The following is a 19,215-nucleotide window of genomic DNA, read 5'->3' on the forward strand; positions in this document are numbered from 1 at the left end:
AACAAGAGGGATAATGAGAATCCTTAGCCCACCAGAAACTTAAATTCTTGGCATGAAGTATTGGAGCTTGATTTCTGCACAACTGACCTGTTCGGTTGATTTTCATGTGATTTGTGACATGAAAATATTAAGGAACAATATTTTTGGCAGTTTTGTTGCTGCACAAATGATGTGAATAGGTCCATATGTATTCATTCATTCATTCATTCATCATGCAATCCTATGTTGCCCCGTGAAGAGTGTAGGAGCCCTGGGCTAGGCAAGTTGGTCCTGACATTTAAGATGAGGGTGACCAGCCTCACTCATCCCTGAGTGGCATTATGTGAGCAATAAACCCCAACCACCCGTTGAATATAAACCTTCACTGATTCAATCTTATTGGAGCGCCGGAATTACTCACAAAAACACCAGGCACCAAAATTTGGTTACATGGTTACCACCCAACGTAGTAAGTGGTTTCCTGGTGTACAGGAAACCAATTGGCATGCCACTCAGTATAGAGTCACCCACAGGCAGAAGGAATAGGAAGAATGAAGGAAAGAAAGACAGAAGAGGAAGTCCAAAGTCACCCATAGGCAGAAAGATGAGGAAAAAAGGAAGGAAAGAGAGACAGAAGAGGACATACATATATATATACACTGGGCTGAGTTCTGTGATCTAAATGTGGGACTGAAACAGGGATGTGTGATGCCTCCATGGTTGTCTAATATATACATGGATGGGGTTGTAAAGGAGGTGCAAGGTAGGGCAGTGGATGTGGGGGTGGCTCTAATGAATGAGGGTGAGCTTTGGAAGATTCCGGTGTTGCTGTTTGCTGATGATACAGTATTGTTGAGTGAAGATGAATGGGAGTTGCAAGGTTTGGTGAATGAATCTGGGACAGCGTTTAGGAAGAGGAATCTGAAAGTTAATGTAAATAAGAGTAAAGTTATGGTGTTTGGAGGAATGAAATCACAGAATGCTCAGTGAGGTTGGATGGTGAGGATATGGAGGGTGTGAGTGCATTCAAGTACTTGGGTAGTGTGATGAGTAAGGTTGGAACTTTTGGGGATGAAGTGCTTGAGGTACAACAGGGAAGGAAGGTTGCTGGTTCACTGAAAGCAGTGATGAGAAATAGGGAAGTGAGTATGGAAGTTAAGAAGTCACTGCATGATAGTATTGTGATCCCTACCCTGACGTACGGAAGCAAGGCATGGACCTTGCTAGAGGGGAACAAGTCAAGAGTGAGAGCAGTAGAAATGAGTTACATGAGAGGAGCATGTGGAGTGACATGGAGGGACAGGTTGACAAATGAAGAAGTGAAGGAACGTTGTGGGGTGGATGTGGATGTGGCTGAGAAAATTAGGAGAAATACACTGAGGTGGTTTGGATATGTGGGGAGAATGGAGAATGAAAGACTGACTAAGGGGATGTATGTAGATGAAGTGGAGGGAGGGAGAGAGAGGGGAACTCTGAGGATGACGTGGAGGGATGGAGTTGAGAGGTATAAGAGGAAGAGGGGAGTGAGCTGGGGGGAGGGCAGTCAAATCGTGGGTGACAGAGCGACTTGGAGGCGTTTTGTCTGCAGCCACCCTTTGCGGGATTAGTGTCGGGCTATAGATAGATAGATAGATCCCCATTATAATGATGAGATGCATTTGGGAAAACCCATTGCTGAGCCAGAGTATCGGTTACTGGGGACGATAAAACGTAGAAAGTATAGGGATGCATTTGGGAGCCTTGGGATCCCCCTTCCACCCCAACCAAGCCCAAAATCCACCCAAATGAGTCCAAAAACAAGTTTCTAGCTCACCAAATCCCAATATAGCTTTAAAACAAGCTAAACTATGCCTAAAACCAGTTTATAACTACCTAAACCCAAAAGTCTGGAACAAAAATCAAACTTAGTAAACTGTACCCCAAAATGACAGTATTCACCTCACCTATGACTAAAGCATTAAGTCTAAAAACAGTTTATTAAAAAAAAAGTTCAAAATATCATCAAAATCGGTAAAATAAAAAAGTTGGATAACCGGGAACTGGCCAGCAATAGGCGGGGAAGGGTGTTATTTTTTTTACATCGCAAAGGCAGGGTATCACATAGAAGGGTATTACTGTATATATAGAGAGAAAGAGGCATCCCATGGAACAAGGAGGTATCGGTCAAAATATAGTTTCGAGATAAATGCTTGTAAAGGTTTCAGTGTTAATTATTCTGCAATGGCTCTGTCAACTCCATTCAAACACCCACCCCCCAAATTGGCAATTTTGTAGACTTTCAAAATATTAATTGTTTACATATAAATGTTATTTAATAATGAATCAGGGTTTAATGAGCAGATGTGCAACTGTGGTTGCTTATTATTGTTTGCTGTGAAGCCAGTACCCACTAAAATTTAAAGATTTGGATGTGAGAATATACAAAATAGTGAGTAACAGTGGTTGTCACCCCAACATTCTCAGCACTTAATAGTAAATATCACACAATAGACATTAGTAAAGCCTTTGATGCCATGCCCCAGTGCAAACTAATCACCGAAATCTACAGCACTGACATCTTCCCACACCCCAATCGTCCACTAACATTGCCTCATAGGCAAATGATAATTATTACTCTAACAACTTCAAACCACACTGCAGACACAACCTGGGGGAGATGGTGGCTGAATCGGTAGAGAGGCGGTTTGCAGACCTGATGGACCCAGGTTCGAATCCTGGCTGGGGCAGGGGATAGTTTAAGGATTTCTATCTATCTATCTATTGCCAGACGCCTCAATCCCGTTTGGGGTGGCCACAAACAAATCACCTCCAAGTCGCCCTGTCCCCTGCCATTTCACTGCCCTGCTCCCAGCTCACACCCCCCTCTCTCATATACCTCTCCACCCCATCCCTCCATCTCATCCTCGGCCTCCCCCTCCCTCTTCCCCCCTCCACCTCACTCACATACACTCTCTTCGTCAGTCTTTCACCCTCCATCCTCTCCACATGGCCAAACCACCTCAGTGTGTTCCTCATAACGCTTCCTATCACATCCACATCAACACCACAACACTCCTTTATATCCTCATTCGTCAGCCTGTCTCTCCATGTGACTCCACAGGCTTCTCTTAAATAACTCATTTCCACTGCTCTCACTCTTGACTTGTGTCCTTCCAGCAACGTCCAAGCTTCACTTCCGTATGTTAGAGTTGGTATCACAATACTGTCATGTAGTAACTTTTTCACTTCCATGCTCACTTCCCTGTTTCTTATCACTGCTTTCAAAGAACCAGCAACCTTTCTTCTCTGCTGTACCCTTTCAAACACTTCACCCTCCAAACCTCCATCCTTACTCATCACGCTACCAAATTACTTAAACGTACTCACATTTTCCAATTCCTCACCATCCAACCTCGCTGTATATTCACTGACTTCACCTCTCTCAAAGACCATCACTTTACTCTTCCCTGCATTCACCTTTAGATTCCGTTTCTTACACACTCTCCCAAACTCATCCACCAAGCCTTGCAGCTCCCCTTCGTCTTCACTCAACAACACAGTATCATCTGCAAACAACAGTACAGGGAGTTTCCAAATACTATCCTCTCTCACCAGGGCCACTCCAACATCCACTACCCTACCTTGTACCTCTTTTATTACCCCATCCATGTACAGATTGAACAACCATGGAGACATGACACATCCGTGTTTGAACCCAACTTTCAGAGAGAAAAATTCACTTAGTTCACCATCCACACGCACTGCAGCCTTCGCACCATCGTCCATACTCTTCACAGCATTCAACAACTTCCCATCTACTCCATATATTCTTAACACTTTCCACAATCCTTGTCTATCCACCCTGTCGTATGCTTTCTCCAAATCCATGAAAGCCGCATACAACTTCTTTCTCTTCTCTAGAAACTTTTCCTCTAAAGATCTAAGAATGAATATCTGATTACACAACCTCTTCCCTTCCTAAAGCCTCCCTGTTCTTCTCCAACTAATTTTTCTGTTCTTTCTCTAACTCTGTCAATAAGTATCCTACCATACACTTTTCCTATTATACTAAGAAGACAAACGCCCCTATGATTACCACACACTTCCTTTTCCCCTTTTCCTTTGTACAAGGGAATAATTATACCTGACTACCAATCCTCCGGGACTGTACCTTCCTCCCAGGCCAATCTGCACATCTTCCACATCCATTCTACTACTATCTCTCCCCCATGCTTCAGCATTTCACCACACACAAAAAAAGCAGACTTTCCTGATCTACCTGATGACCTGCCGACATGTCGTAAAAATACTCCTGCTAATATCAATACACCAGTCCTGTATGAGACAGCCCTAGCATGTATTCAGTATGGACAGTGGGTGTTAGCGCTGAAGTGGTGACATGTGGAGGTGTAGGAGGACTACTGGGCCTTGGGATAGATATAGGTCCTGAAGGCTTTGCCCAGAGTCGGACACATTAAAAAAAAAAAAAAAAAAAATTAAATGCTTCAGGCATGGGTTGAGGAAAACATGGCCGCTGCAGTCAAATCCAGCACCACACTCATCACCAGCAACAATCATGTAAACAGGTACATCCCAAATATCACACTATGCAGTGTACTTATGCCATACAACCACTTCACTAAGTTCCTTGGTCTCACATACAGTATATGACACCGGACTCACCCTTCAAGGACCACCTCAACAAGAGGTGGTGCACCCTCAGAGTCAGTGCATTCCTGGCACTTATAGAGACAGATTGTAGCCAGGAAAAAGAAATACTCTGTCAGCTCTACAAGCATTTTATCAAATCAGTGATGTCCTATGCACCCCTGGCATGGGCCCCCATCCTACCTAAACCCTCTTTACAATACCTTGCAAACCATAATGAACATCCTCTACGCATCATCACTGGCTTCACCGATACCACTCCCACAGCTCACCTACTTTTAAACTAAAGCCAACCCTCTAATAGAATCCTTTTTCTAACACACAACACCCCTGTCATCATCTGACACCCACAACACAAAAGCAATCGCCATGCAAATATTACCAGACTCTCCTAAAAAACATCCCCCCTCCACACATTCTTATACCATAAGTTAAGAAATACCTACATACTGAACTCAGTTCACTGTGGGCAATGCAGCACCTTGATCAGATCACTGTACCATAAGTCCTCTCCCGACATCCACTCATCAGAGATATCTTTAAATGGAGCTGATCGAGTTCACCTAGCTAGGCTTAGATCAGGATACAACACTGTATTACCAGCTTAGATTTGGATTGGGTGGAATCACAGGAGACATGTGCCTCGCATGAAGAATAAGCCCACACGGCATATAATGGAGTATTGCACAGCACATGCCATAGTTGGATGTGGATACAGCATCATCGATGTAAGGAATCTATTAGGTGACCCCACAGGAAAGGTTGCTTACCTACGGATGACGGGTATTCTGGATCAGGTGGAACAACAAGAACAATTCTTCCTAATATCAATGTCGACATGCTCTGTAGAGTGTAGACTCGGTCTGAGCTGATGATCCTTGTCAGTGCATCCAGACTTTAAAACATCTGCAGTTTATTCACAAAGCAAATAATCAACTGACTGGGAAGAAAATATGTCTTAAAATCGGTAACAGTGCTATAATTGACCAAGAGATGATATACACTTGACAGATGGCCTAACAGTAAGTCAGCGTGGCCTTCACAAGTGCTCACCAGAGAACCAGCTGCTTATAAACTTCTCACATTCCCATCTGATGGGCAGATGCGGCTTGCAGCTGGAATGTCCACATTGAAAATGAATCTACAAGTGAAGCTATGAAACCTGTAATGCTAGGTGTTTTAGGGTCGGCTTCCCGTCCCTTTAACGCCTAATGTGTAGCTGGGTTCTCTTTCTAGACCGGAGCCTAGACAAATAGGAGAGAGGCAGGACACAAAAATTCAAGGCAACAACCTTACATGTGTATTACTAAATTCTACAGCAGAACGGGTAGATGTCACAATTACAGGTATACTGGACAATTATAATTCTTAGGCCTAGATATGGGGTGTTAGTATTGCGCAGGATACTACTCGGGACAAGGTCGGGTAAGGTAAAAAGCACTTAGGGCGGAGGGGTTATGCACTATTATTGCAGGAAGTCTAGGTTCTGTATATTGGTGGCACTGTTTCACTGTGGGTAATTATTACTTTAACACTGGGACCTGCGTATGATCATAGTGTGCGGCATTACTATTTGGTAGCATGTTCACTGTGATAGACCCGTGTTTCACTGCCTTGACGTGTTCACTGTTTCACTGTTACCTTGCTTATTCCACCACTCTTTTATATTGTCACTGATGCTTTTCTCACTGACTTCCTTTATACTGTTAACTCACTGTTCTGCCTTTACTTCACTATGTCACGGGCACTATGCTTTCACTGTCGCTCCTTTCGGGTCTGGGCGTTGTGACAGTCAGGCACAAGGGCGGCGGAGGTGACTCAGCCTCACTACTGACGGGGCTGGGTTCCACCAGAGGCATCTGTGTTCAGGGGCCATGGGATCACACATAGGGGCGTCCTCTCTCCTCCGGGGCTGCTGGTGGCGAAGGGTCCCACGCTTTCGGGGCTTGGGGCGGGAGTCTGGCCCTTAGGGCTGGGGCCGAATAACTGCCTAAATTTCTCGCTTAGGTGCCTGACGAAGGACGAAGATTTCCGGCGTCTGGGTGTAGGGAGGTCCCGCCTGGGGATCCTGGGGGTGGTCTGGAGGCCCCAAGGGCTGCGGTCCCTGGTGGTCGGGGACGCCGGCAGGAAGGGGCTGCAGCGTCGGCCTACGTCGGGGTCCGTCAGGCGAGTCCTCTCAGGATCCGGCTGCAGGAAGGAGAGCTTGGTGGTGTTCACAGGGCCTCTCCTGTACTCCTCCAGGCTGGGGGCTCCCTCTGGGTCGTAGGTTGGTGGGCAGGAGTCAGCACCTGACAGAGGAGCGGCTACCGGTCATCTCCTATTGTAGGGCCTGGCTACTGGCCGTGGCCTTCTAGGGGCGCGGCTGCCAGCCATCGCCAAGGCCTGGCTACTGGCCGTGGCCTGGGGGAGGGAGCAGCTGCAGGCCGACTCAGGGGCACCTTCAGAGTGGCTACCGGCCGTCTCCTGGTTACCTCCGGAGCGGCTGCAGGCCATCTCCTGTAAGAGGGTCGAGTGGCTACTGGCCATCTCCTGAAGAAGGCAGGAGCGGCAACCAGCCATCTCCTGGTTACCTCCAGAGCTGCTGCAGGCCGTCTCCTGTAGGAGGGTCGAGCGGCTAGAGGCTGTCTCTCGAGGGGCACCTTCAGAGCCGCTGCTGGCCATCTCCTGACGAAGGCGGGAGTGGCTACCGGCCGTCTCCCGTTTACCTCCAGAGCGGCTGGAAGCCATCTCCTGTAGGAGAGTTTAGCGGCTACCGGCCATCTCAGGGGTTCTGACTGGAGTTCGGAGTAACAGCTCCACCCCGTGGTTGTCGGTGGTCGTCTCACCCGGAAGGTAGTCTCGTATTCCTGCTATGGTGGCGGCGGGCGAGCTTCGGGTCATAGGGGCGCTCGGCCCAGGCGAACTTATGTCCCTGTCGCCCAGAGTCCAGGCGCACTGTATATGCTCCTTAGTGGGGTCCTTCTGGGGGTGTTGGGTTTTTATTTTTTTTATGTGACCGACTCTGGGCATAGGCTTCACAGCCTGCTTTCAAGGCCCAGTAGTCCTTCCTACGTACCACACACCTCTACATTTCACCACTTCGGCACTAACACTCACCGTCCATACTGAATACATGCTAGGGCTGTGTCATACAGGACTGGTGTATTGGTATTAGCGGGGGTACTTTTACATTTCGGCGGGCCTTCTGGTAGATCAGTAAAGTCTGATTTTATGAAATTGAAATCCTTAAACTGTTCCCTGCCTCAGCGAGATTTGAACCTGGGTCCGTCAGGACTGCAGGCCAACTCCCTACCGATTGAGCCACCGCCTCCCTCATTGACATTATATTTCATTATTAAAAACGTTTTCCCCAACCACTACAGTTACTGATGTGTCAGCCATTCTATGGTCAACTCATGGAAACGTTTACATGTTCACCTCGGGCTTCAAAGTGTGCCTCACTTTTAGGGTGCCTTGAAGATCATGTCCATACATCTTTTGACTGATATTTTGACAGCCAAGAGTGCTACCAGTAGCAAACACCACCCGGGTCTATCAGCTTATTAAAAAAAAAAAATGCCTGCCTGGGATGCAGTGCTCAATAACTCTGCCAACTAAACTCAGCTATATGGACTCAGTTGTGATCAAATCCGAAGAGACGAGGTACATCTTACTGAATGTGTCAGCACCCTAAGTTGGTAATCATCCATGACAAGGCAGTATGCACCTAACAATTCAAGGGACACAAAACACCTTACCTGAATCTTGTCTTAGCGGATGAAGCAGACTTTATTATTCAACAAGCTGCCAAAGATCCAACATGATAAACGCGTGCGATGTGCTTCTGAAGTGAGACGCTTCAGTCCTCCCTGACTATGAAGTCAAATCCGAACTTTTGCCACTCCATGCCGTAAATGGCATGGATTTGGCTGTTGTGATTTATTGTGCTGGCAAAACAAAAGCAATTATTGTAGTCCGAAAAGGTACAATATGGATCAGTTTGGGCAGCCCACTGAAGATATCAGCAGAATCATTAAACAAGTAACAGGTTTCATGGATGCATGCTACGGCATTAACACCATCGTCATCCATGACGAAGTTGTGTCAGTGACATTGGACTCAGGTTTCTGGGAAATCAGCAACAACCACAGATTTACGTACTTCGCACTCAGCATCTGAAACATTTGAACAAAGTCCGTAGAGTATAATGCCATGCCGCTCAATGGTGCAATGCCTTGCGTGGAGATCCAGCTCCTTTAAATCCACCACAGTATGGGTGAAAAGCGGATAACACGAACAAAGTTCCAGATCCCGTGAATCGTAGAAGATGGCGTAGACTACGCTCCAAAGCGTATCAAACAAATGTATCAAGTGTGGCTGTTCATATAAGAGCAAGCATGCAGACGTTCTAGTTGTCGCTGTGTGGGGCGCCAACTTATATATATGCACAATGCACTGTTGCCGTGCCAGTGGTGCAGCCCACTCCAGTTCCTTCATCATAAAGGAGTGTGCAACACTATCACCGACGACCGACGACGAGAGTGAGGCTTATTACCATGTTTGGAATAACAGGGATAAGGGAGACAACGACTAATTCCCTTATGTACTAATTGCTGTCATCCATAGAGCAGAAATAGTCACTGGTATGGATATATTTTTTGAAATATATCTTCGTTTTGAAAAAAGGCATTTCTACTTTTATACTGAATCATATTAGGAATTTTACCGATGATATTTTATTTAGTATTCACGATTTCGTCCACCTAAACTAGCATCAGTTAGAAAATTTATCGTTACATAAGTTTTGGAACTCAAGAGTTTTTGGTGGCCATCTTGGACTTTTGTCATTCATATGTCTGACAAACAGTTAATTTCATAATCGGATTTCGTGACCTGGAAGGTGTACATATAGATACCGTAAATAGAATTCCAGTGTCTTTAGAACAGAAGTTATGGGGAAATATAGATTTTGGTTCTGTGAACCTCACATATTGGGGGCCATCTCGGATTAAAAAAAAAAAAATGCTGAGAGGGTGGTAAGTGGTCACCCAAGCAAAATTTCATCCAGACGCAGAAAACTCGGAAAAACAAACACAAACACTTGAAGGTAGGCTACGGTGGTCATACTACCTCACCAAATGAAAGAAGAGAGCAGAAACCCCCATGTCTTTCGTTCACCCTTAAAAAAAAAAAAAAAAAAAAAAAAAAAAAAAAAGTGAAGTAAGAAGTGATAGTAGGTTTGTTGGTGAATCCAGTCCCCACCTTTTTATGCTGTTACAGGATACATACCATATTCATATCGTATCCTTAGCCCATCAATACTAGGTCGTGTTTTTGTATTTTATTATTGCTGCCTCCAGATCAATAACCAAACTTATTTAGGACGAGTAGTATCCCAGTGCAGTCCCTCAGAGGTACTGCCATTGGTTGGCCCCGGTACTTGGCTTTCACTACACTGAAAGTCGGGGAACAGCCATATATGTACAAAGTCTGGATTGAGATTACTACTAATACATGTCTTATACACAGTTACAGATTGTCCCATGGATAAGCTGGACTCTTTACTTTTGGATGATATCTGACCTAGGAAAAGGAAAACTCGGAATTTAAACCCGAGGCCCAAGGTATACTTGGCGACAGTTAAGAGCTTGCGATCAGTGAAAAACTTGTTCAAGCTGCTTGCTGGTAGCTTTCTTGTGGTTCTGAAGCTGCATGACGCTTAGCATCACCGTTAAATGCCATTAATAGGTGAAAATGGCTTAGATATGCATAGCCTACATGACCGAGGCATTCATAAACATAAACGTAAACAAAGAAATGTTTATAGAGAAAAAATGATAGCATCAGCCCAACTCCATAAAAATATACAGAAAATGATCAGAGGTTCTAGACAGGGAGACACAATTACACTCAAGTTGTTCACTGCATGTTATAGAAATTTGGACTGGGAGGGCAAAGAACGAACATAATCGATGAGCGATTGAACAGTGTTCATTTTGCTCATAAATCTTGTTGAATCACATATGTTACACTTTATATAGGCTACCAGTGACTGAAGAACTTATTATGAGAATTGGTACGCTGACGATACGGTGTTAATTGGAAAAATTAAGGATGTGAATGAGTGTAACAACCTAGCTCAGGTAAATAATTCTGTCAAATGGTGTGGTGTTTACTACTAACAGCTAGATGTCAGAGAGACAAAGTAAATTGTAACTAACTTTCACTGGAAGCTTACGATTAAAGGGGAAGTTGTGGACATTGTTGACGACTATAAATACAGTACTTAGGTTTGGTTATTGATGATAGAACAAATGGGAACTCAGTTCATTAATAAGATCTAAGGTAAATCTATGCAGAGGAGTAATTTCTTAAGAATTCTGATGTGTAAAAAAAAAAAATACAGAACTATTTCATTATTTTATTTAAAATCAATTGTTGAGTCAACTCTGTTTTTGTATAACTTCTTTTATGAAGGGTTGAGTATATAAGTCAAGATTAAGGAAAACTGTTACGACAGCCAAGAGACTGGGTGCAGATGTAACATTCCTAGGTGACATACACTCGATATGTATTTAGAATCAACAAAGAAAATAATGGGAGACATATATCATCCTCTGTTTGAAAACCGTGTCCTTACGTTTTAGAAAGCGACTGAATGTACCAGGTTGAAATATATCTAGAATAAAGAAGAAATTCATACCATTAAGCATCAAGTTCCACAACTTTTTCCACTCAAAACAAATTTCCATCTCGATAGCAGTAATGATGTTTGAAAGTAATGGATGAAATTTTGTGTTTTGCAAATGAGCAAATATGATCTTATGTTATGCATTTGTGTTGTATATTATTTGTATGTTTCTTGTAAACAGAACAGACCAGTTTTTGTAAGTTCTCAATATTTTGTAAACATGTTTTTGTGACTATGTTTTGTATGTTTTTGTAATGGATTTGATTGGTATCTTTATTCGATCCTATTGCTTGCCTTCAAAAATTTTGCTGCAGGACTAACTAATAGCCTTTCCATACAAAAATGTTTGCAAATACCATTATCTTTCTTTCCATACCATTACAGAGTTCACAATGACCAGTCCCAATCAAAAACCGAAATAATTATATTCGCACACTATTGCTTATCGCTATTTCCGACAATTTCGCACAGTTACATCGCACGCGGTAGCCATTTCTGTTGTATCTTTCTGACACTCGTGAACTTACCCCGACGTAATGCGAAAAGAATGAGGTCAGTATCTATTACCGTTCTCATGAAAGAAATGAACAAACGCGCAGACATTTTCGCGTGTCACCGTTTCCGACAATTTTGCGCTCACGTGTCGGGTGCGATCACCAAAGTTTTTGTTTGGTATTTTTCTGACACACCGTGGACTTATTTTGACCTAATGCAAAAAGAATTAGGTCGATATCTATTACCTTTCTCGTGAAAGAAACGAGCAAACGCACACAGACACACACGCATACGGAGCTTTTTGTTTATGCAAGGAAGAAGGAACCAAAGACCAGAAGCCCACAAGATTGTTCCCTCCGAGAAAAAAAAAAAAAAACAGCAAAATTCAAGCTCTGTTCATTTCAAGATGCCTGGACACACTGCGTTTGAAGACTGGTTGTCATAGGCAGTAGGAAATACAAAGGAAGACGGTTCCAGAGTTGATCTGTTCCATACAAGAAGGATTGGGAGTAACAGTTAACTCTTGCAGTAGGGGAGTTAGTCAGAAAAGGGATGAGAGTTTGTTGCAAGATGGGTGCTACCTATAGGTTATTTACACTGGCTAGGATGATGATAGTGATGACTATTTCTTAAAGTGTGAAAAATAGGTAGGAATATGATGATGATTGATGGTAATACTGATGATGGCGATAACGATGCTGCTGCTGCTGATGATGATGATGGTGCCAATGATAAGGATGATGATGACGAATATGTTGATAGTAATGATGAAAATGATGATGATGACGATAATGACAGTAAAGATGATGACGTCCCCCCCCTTCCCCACCAGGTGTTCTACTTCCCCCCGAGTGAACCTCTTGGGAATACATGGTGGGCCTGTGGGGATGTGTGGAGGGGCACTAGGCAACTTTTCTCCTTCACTAGTACAGTACCATGTCATCTTCACTTTCTCATTTCACCAGATGAGTGACGTTAATTAGATTACCTGATATCTGGACGTTTGGAGCATACCTGAACTGAGACTAGGTACATAACTTGAGTTAACTGATAGAGTGTCCAGGATGTATCAGTTTGTCATTACTAGGAGAGGGGTCGATGGTGGGGGAAATGAGCCTCTCCTTCTGACGGCTTGGCCTCATCTGTTTCATAAATTAGAAAACACAGTGTAACTCATAATATGAATACAGTCTGGTGTAGATAACTAGAGGAGAATGTTCAGAAAAATATGCTACACTGCTCTCCATTTTACTGAAGCACTGAAAGTCATGAAAAGATGGTAACAAGCTGGGCCCCGAGAGCTGGCTAAACAGGAGCCCCTGCTCACCCTGACACCAGCGTTCTGTCCACTTCCAAAGTACTGCCGTCTTCGGCTGCTGCTATAGCAGAAGAGTCTCCCTTGTTTGCGTTGGTGTTGTTGTTGTTTTTGTTATTATTATTATTATTATTATTATTATTATCATTATCATTATTATCATTATTTTACATCCGACCCATATTAACTCACTGATATATCCCTGATAACATGTAATCCAGTACTACTTGTTTCATGGTCGGATCGTCAGCAACCCCACTGGCCTAGGCCAGTGAGGAGGGTGATTAGACACCCTAAAGGACGAAAAACAAGACCTATTGAAGGACAGATGAGCCACTTAAGCCAACGGCCATCTAACAGGTGGGTGGAGATCGTTAGCCTTGGTTGACAGTGCACCCAGGGGAAGAAAAACTGTGAATCAAACCTAAATAGCCTCGTTAGGAATCCCACACCCCTGTCCTTAGGCTAGTGGTGAGTTCTCCCCTAACTTGAGAGGTTCAGGTGGGGTCTGCGTCTCCTTTCTGTAAAAACTTACATCTCATGCAATTTAAGAAGAGGGATCAGAGTCAGCGCGTGTTGCCTGGCTCTGACCCAGTTTTGCTGAGCGATCCCCCTTCAGATACCAGCCTGACAGGGCTTTTTCGGCCCTGTCATGCTAGTGCCAATTATGGTGGCTGCTGGGTAAAGCCTGCATAGCCCCAGTAGCTTGATGACGGGGATGAACCCTCCAGCCCCAATCCTGTTTTTAACTCGCGCTGACGTGGCGTAGAGGACACACGAACCCACAGAACCATGCACAGGTTTAACCTTTGGAAGGGAGTCTGAGGGAGGGCTTGAAACGTTCAAGGATGATCGACCGCCTTTGTTGTCATGTGGGTTGAGGTGATTGAGGGTTGGCATAGGTGCACTGTTTGAAGTGAGGTGGCCCAGGCATGACAAGATCAGTAGGGGTGGTTATACTGTACAGACCAATTGTCTGGCTGTGACAGTGGTGCCCAGCTTACAGATGTTGCTGTGGCTACTGCGTCCAGGGTTACGATGACTGATGAGTGCATAATGCTGGTGAAGTTCAAGCTTTCCTTGGGCTTCATCTGTCTTATTGTTTTGGATTCTTCAAGTGAGATAAATGGTCTTGAAGACAAGCACCTGCTCTATGCTACACTTGACTCAATTGTGGAACAACGTTGTTTGTGGTATACATTCATGGTCCTGGGTGACTTCATTGTGGTTACTGACACTGATAGTGAAGGCACTGGAGCCATGAATTCCTATTGTCCTTATATCCCGAATTTCGCAAAGTCCTGTAAGTTGAAAACTGCTGGGTCCAGGTTCCAGTGGCCAGATCACCACTCCGGGGCTTGGTATTCCAATACCTGAGGGGTTGCAAAGAAAACTGTCCCCATCCTTGTTAGTACTTGCTGGAAGATCCTTCGGAACTGCACGGTTTTCAGGAGTGCAGAGTACTTTGCTACTAATCGCGGACAAGTTGTTGCTACTCTAAGGCTACAACTCAGAACTGAAACTCAAGATGCTACCAAAAATAGTTCCATCATGAGAAAATCAGGGATGAGGAGCGTGCTTGTAAGTATGTAGTGGAAGTCTCGAATAGGTTTAAATTATTCTCTACCGTCAAGGACCCTGTTGAACGTGTTACCCTGGCAGTGTGAATGAGTGTGCTGGAAAGTGCCCAACATCAAGGTTGGGTTTTATCTCACGGGGGACACTGGCCACAACTGAGGAGCGTCATGGTGCCAGACAGGCTAGGAATTGGGAGCAGCATGGACTTCTGTCTCGATGGGTATGAATCTTGCTGAGAAGGAACAAGATGAAAGTGTATATCAGGGAAATCACCGCGGTGGTGGTCAGCCATTTTCATGTAAATGACCTTCGACCTACTTACCGAGCCCTGACAAAGCTCCCACCTTTCACCTTAACTCTGCTTTGACAGCAGATAAACGGCTTGTGTCGGGAATGGGTGAGTATAGGGCTCATTGGGCTGAGTATTTTGAGCATCTGTAACATGTAATACATTCATATGGCAGAGCCTTGCAGTAGAGAGCTTCCTTCAGCTGGTGTAAAACCACTGACTGCTCCCCCAGCAGTTGATGATATCGTGCCTTCTCTAGAGGAAATCAAGAGGGCAGTGGGTAGCTTGAGAAGTGGTAGAGCATCTTGAGTTGTAGCATCCCACTGAAGTTTATCAAAACGGAGTGAAGCCATGATCAGCGCATTGCATGCAGCCATAGAAACCACATGGTGACTTTGTATCATTCCCTCTGACTGGACAAGCGGTTTGGTCACCCATATCTGGAATGGGAAAGGAGACCAGCGTGATTGTAGTATTAAAGTACTCAGTGTGCCAGGCAAAGTTCTTGCTCACATTCCTGGTGCGTATCTGAGACCATTTGCTGAAGTTTCAGAGGCTTAAGCAATCCGGGTTCACGCCTAAGAAGTCTACAGTTGACTGCATCCTAGCTCTTCGTGTTATTATGGAACGCCGCCTTGAGTATCGATAAGGTCTACTTGCAGCCTATGTGGATCTCAAGAAGGCATTTGATTCAGTAAATCGCGAGATACTTTGGGAACTGTGATTCTGTGGGATCCCCGCAGGGATAATCCCCCTGATTGCTTGCCTGTATTCGAACACTGAGAGTCCTCTCAAGGGTGGAGGGGGAATATCTGACTTTGTCCCAGTAAGTACTGGAGTAGGATAGGAATGTGTCCTTGCTCCCACGTTTTTCAACATGTGCATGGATTGTGTATTTGGCTGGGCTGTGAGTCGAAGTCACTTTAGAGTATTAACTGGCAATTTCAGCATTACTGACCTTGACGTTGTTGATGATGCGGTTATCCTAGCAGAGTTGCTGGAGATAGTACTGAGTGCCCTCAAATAATTTCACGAGACTACGAAGCCACTGGGATTAAATGTCTTTTGGGCCAAAACCAGGTCCAGATATTATGTGGCATGTTGGATAAAGCAGTTCAGTCTGTCCAAGCAGTTGGTGAGAATGTGAAAGTCTTGGAAAGATTCACTTATCTTGGTAGTATGGTAAATAACAACGGTAGGTCAGACGATGAGATTTCTCATTGCATCGATCTGGCCTGTGGGGTTGTGAGTTCACCCAACTCGGGTATTTGAAGTTGTCATTATTTGTGTAGAAGGACGAAAATTCGCATTTTCAAGGTATTGGTGCTACCTGTCGTTTTATTTCTGTGAGACATAGACACTAAACGGTGACTTGAAGCAGTGAATACTTTAGTACCAAGTACCTTCACAGGATCATGGGATATCGCTGGTACAGCCGGGTATATAATGAGCGACTACTCCATGAGACTGAGTCGATGCCTATTACCCACATAATACGTCAATGCCAGCTCAGGTTATATGGGCACGTGGCCCGTTTTCAGGAGGTTGAACATGCTCACAGGGTCATCTCTGAGAGAGTTAACCCAGAATGGAAGAGACCAAGGGGAAGGTCATGGAACTAATGGCTGGAGCAGACTGATCATGCATGTCGAGAGATACTTAGAGGAGGAAGAGTCGCTGCCTGCACGAAGAGACCACGTGGGTGGAGACGGAAGGTGAGTGAGACTATGCACCCCGTAGCGTTTGCCTCCTCTTGGTCATTTGCAGTGTACATCGTCCAGTTAAACCAAAGTTAATCACTAAATTCGGTAAATGGCTTCACTGTGGAGGTTCCCACACCCTCCCTTGTGCTTACTACCCTTCCCTTTGCCCTCTAGTACCAGATTTTCATAGTTCAGAATCTTAAATATTGTATCAAACTAATAGTCTTCGTTTTACACTGTTATGACTGACTTATTTTTTCGTCCCATTATCGCGTCAAATTTCTAATTAATCAGTTTTGGCATTTTCTTTTGGAGTAGAGCCTGTTGCTCATAAAGACATCCTTCCCTCCTCCTCCCCCTTCATTGTTCCTGCAGTGCCTTCTGCAGTAAGTGCTATATGTTTGTCCCATTGAACACTGGGTAGTCAAGCAGCCAGAACATCTTTTCATGCAAGATAATGGATCGAGCCTTCGTACATCTGAAGTTGGTTGTCCCCACTTGAATATTCAGACACATCAAGAGTTAGGGCTTACTTTCGCATGGAGAATCATGTAATGTGGCCCTCAAGATCGATGCATCTTATGCCGTCAGCCCTCAGCTAGGCTAGGCTAGCTTTTTGTTTTCGAAGTAGATTTTTGGGCAGAGAGTTGTATTACATGGTTAATAATTTAGTAGCAGCTCTGCTTTTTTATATGACCAACCTAACCTAGACAGCTTAAATATAACCCTGCCCCAGGGGGACAGGATACAAGCATCATCAATTAACTTATTGCTATCCCTAGCATCTTTTGAAGATTACCAGAATATCCATTATATATTCCTGACCCAACCTCTTCCCGAACAGGAACCCATTTAAACTAATCTGTGAGAGTTTGCACATCGTAACCTTTGTGAATGACTGGGCCGGGTCTTAGTGGGGAGGGTCATGAGCGCTGGTGGTGGGAGCATGAGGGAGGGAGATAAGCCTCTTGTGGAGATGAAAGGTCTTACTGAAGTTGTTTTCACCCTACCGATGTGGGCCACTCTCATAACTTGAATTCTAACTGTGGTTACATGAAATTCGATGAGCCACAGTTATGAGGTAAGAATAAATCTCCTTGGTTACTCGTCAGATCGACCCTCCAGTCTGACAATACTTAATCATTTGAGCTGAAAGGGGTTTGATTTCATCATCTTGCTAAAATAGAATAGACGTGTTATAGTTGCACTGCCTCCTGTGATTGTTAATCTGTTGTGATTGCTTTCAGTTTAATTTGGCGAGATTGCTGTTCTTACTCTCCACTTATTTGAATAAGAGTAAAACCGTGGTTTTTAGATTGGTGCAGTTTTTCTTGAATAATTATATGATTGTTCTGCGCTGTCTAGTCATCTTATGTTATTATATTTGTAATACTTGTTTCATCCCAAGTATTTTTTTTGCCATCCTTAGTAATTACTTTTTGTTACACTTTTTCTCATCCAATAATATCCTTATCATACCACCTCGCGTATTACCCATATCCTTTAACTTCTTTTATTACCAGTATTCATAATACTTTTCATTATCTCTATTACTTCACTTTTCTTTCTTACTTCCAGTACTTTTCGCTTCTCTGCTTTTATCATTGCTGTTCTTTACTTCTTTTCTGACAACTTTTCTTCACATCCTGCATTCCTGTTGTGCCTGGTGGTCAAGGTGGCAGTGCCGGCCTTGCCACATCCACCACATGCAAAAGGGCTCATCTCCTTAGAGTAAACGACTTCATGGGGCGCTTCTTCTTCCCTCAGCGTGAGTTACTTATGTCCAGTGTACCACCTGCAATCAAAAGCCGTGTTTAAGTTAGGGAAATGATGATGTGCAGTGGTGGATTCAGAAGGTGAATCCTAAGTTGCCTGATTCTTAATTTTCGTGAAATGTCCTATATTATTTTTAATGCCGCTAGAAAGGAAAACTACAGCAGCCAAACTCCACAGTGCCGGGCCCTCGGAGCTTTTTGCCTCATAAGGGAAAGAAAAAAAAAAAAGGCATATATAAGGCCATTTTTATGAATTTGCCTTGTCATATTCATGAAAAACCTTAAAGTACTTTTAAAAATACTCATATAGAATGCTTGTTAACATGACCCTCGTCAAATCTGAGATTCTTTTGACACTTATAAGAATGTTCAGCGTAAGATCCTATATGAATACAGATTAACTTGATAATGTTTATGTTATGCTAGGTGTTTTTAGGGCGGCTTCCTGTCCTAAGAACGCCTGGCCTAGCATTGGGTTCTTTTCAAGACCGGGGCTATACCACAAATATAGGAGGAACAGGGCATGAACACTCAAGACAACAACTTACACGTATATTCACTTATTTTACACAAGGGCAATAGGATGTCTCACAATATTTCTGACTCATCAATTCTTGGGCTGCTGAAAGGGGTAAGCGTATCTCGCAGGATACGTGATAGACACAGTTCACAATTCAGGGTGGTACAGTTCACAGTTCAGTGTGGTACAGTTCACAACATGAATCTGGGTGCCTCGGGATTATAATTTGTACACAGTCTCTAAG

Source organism: Coenobita brevimanus, chromosome 92 (genome assembly GCF_032717465.1).
Source record: "Coenobita brevimanus isolate Jiangsu-jjx chromosome 92, ASM3271746v2, whole genome shotgun sequence".
NCBI classification, from domain to species: Eukaryota; Metazoa; Arthropoda; class Malacostraca; order Decapoda; family Coenobitidae; genus Coenobita; species Coenobita brevimanus.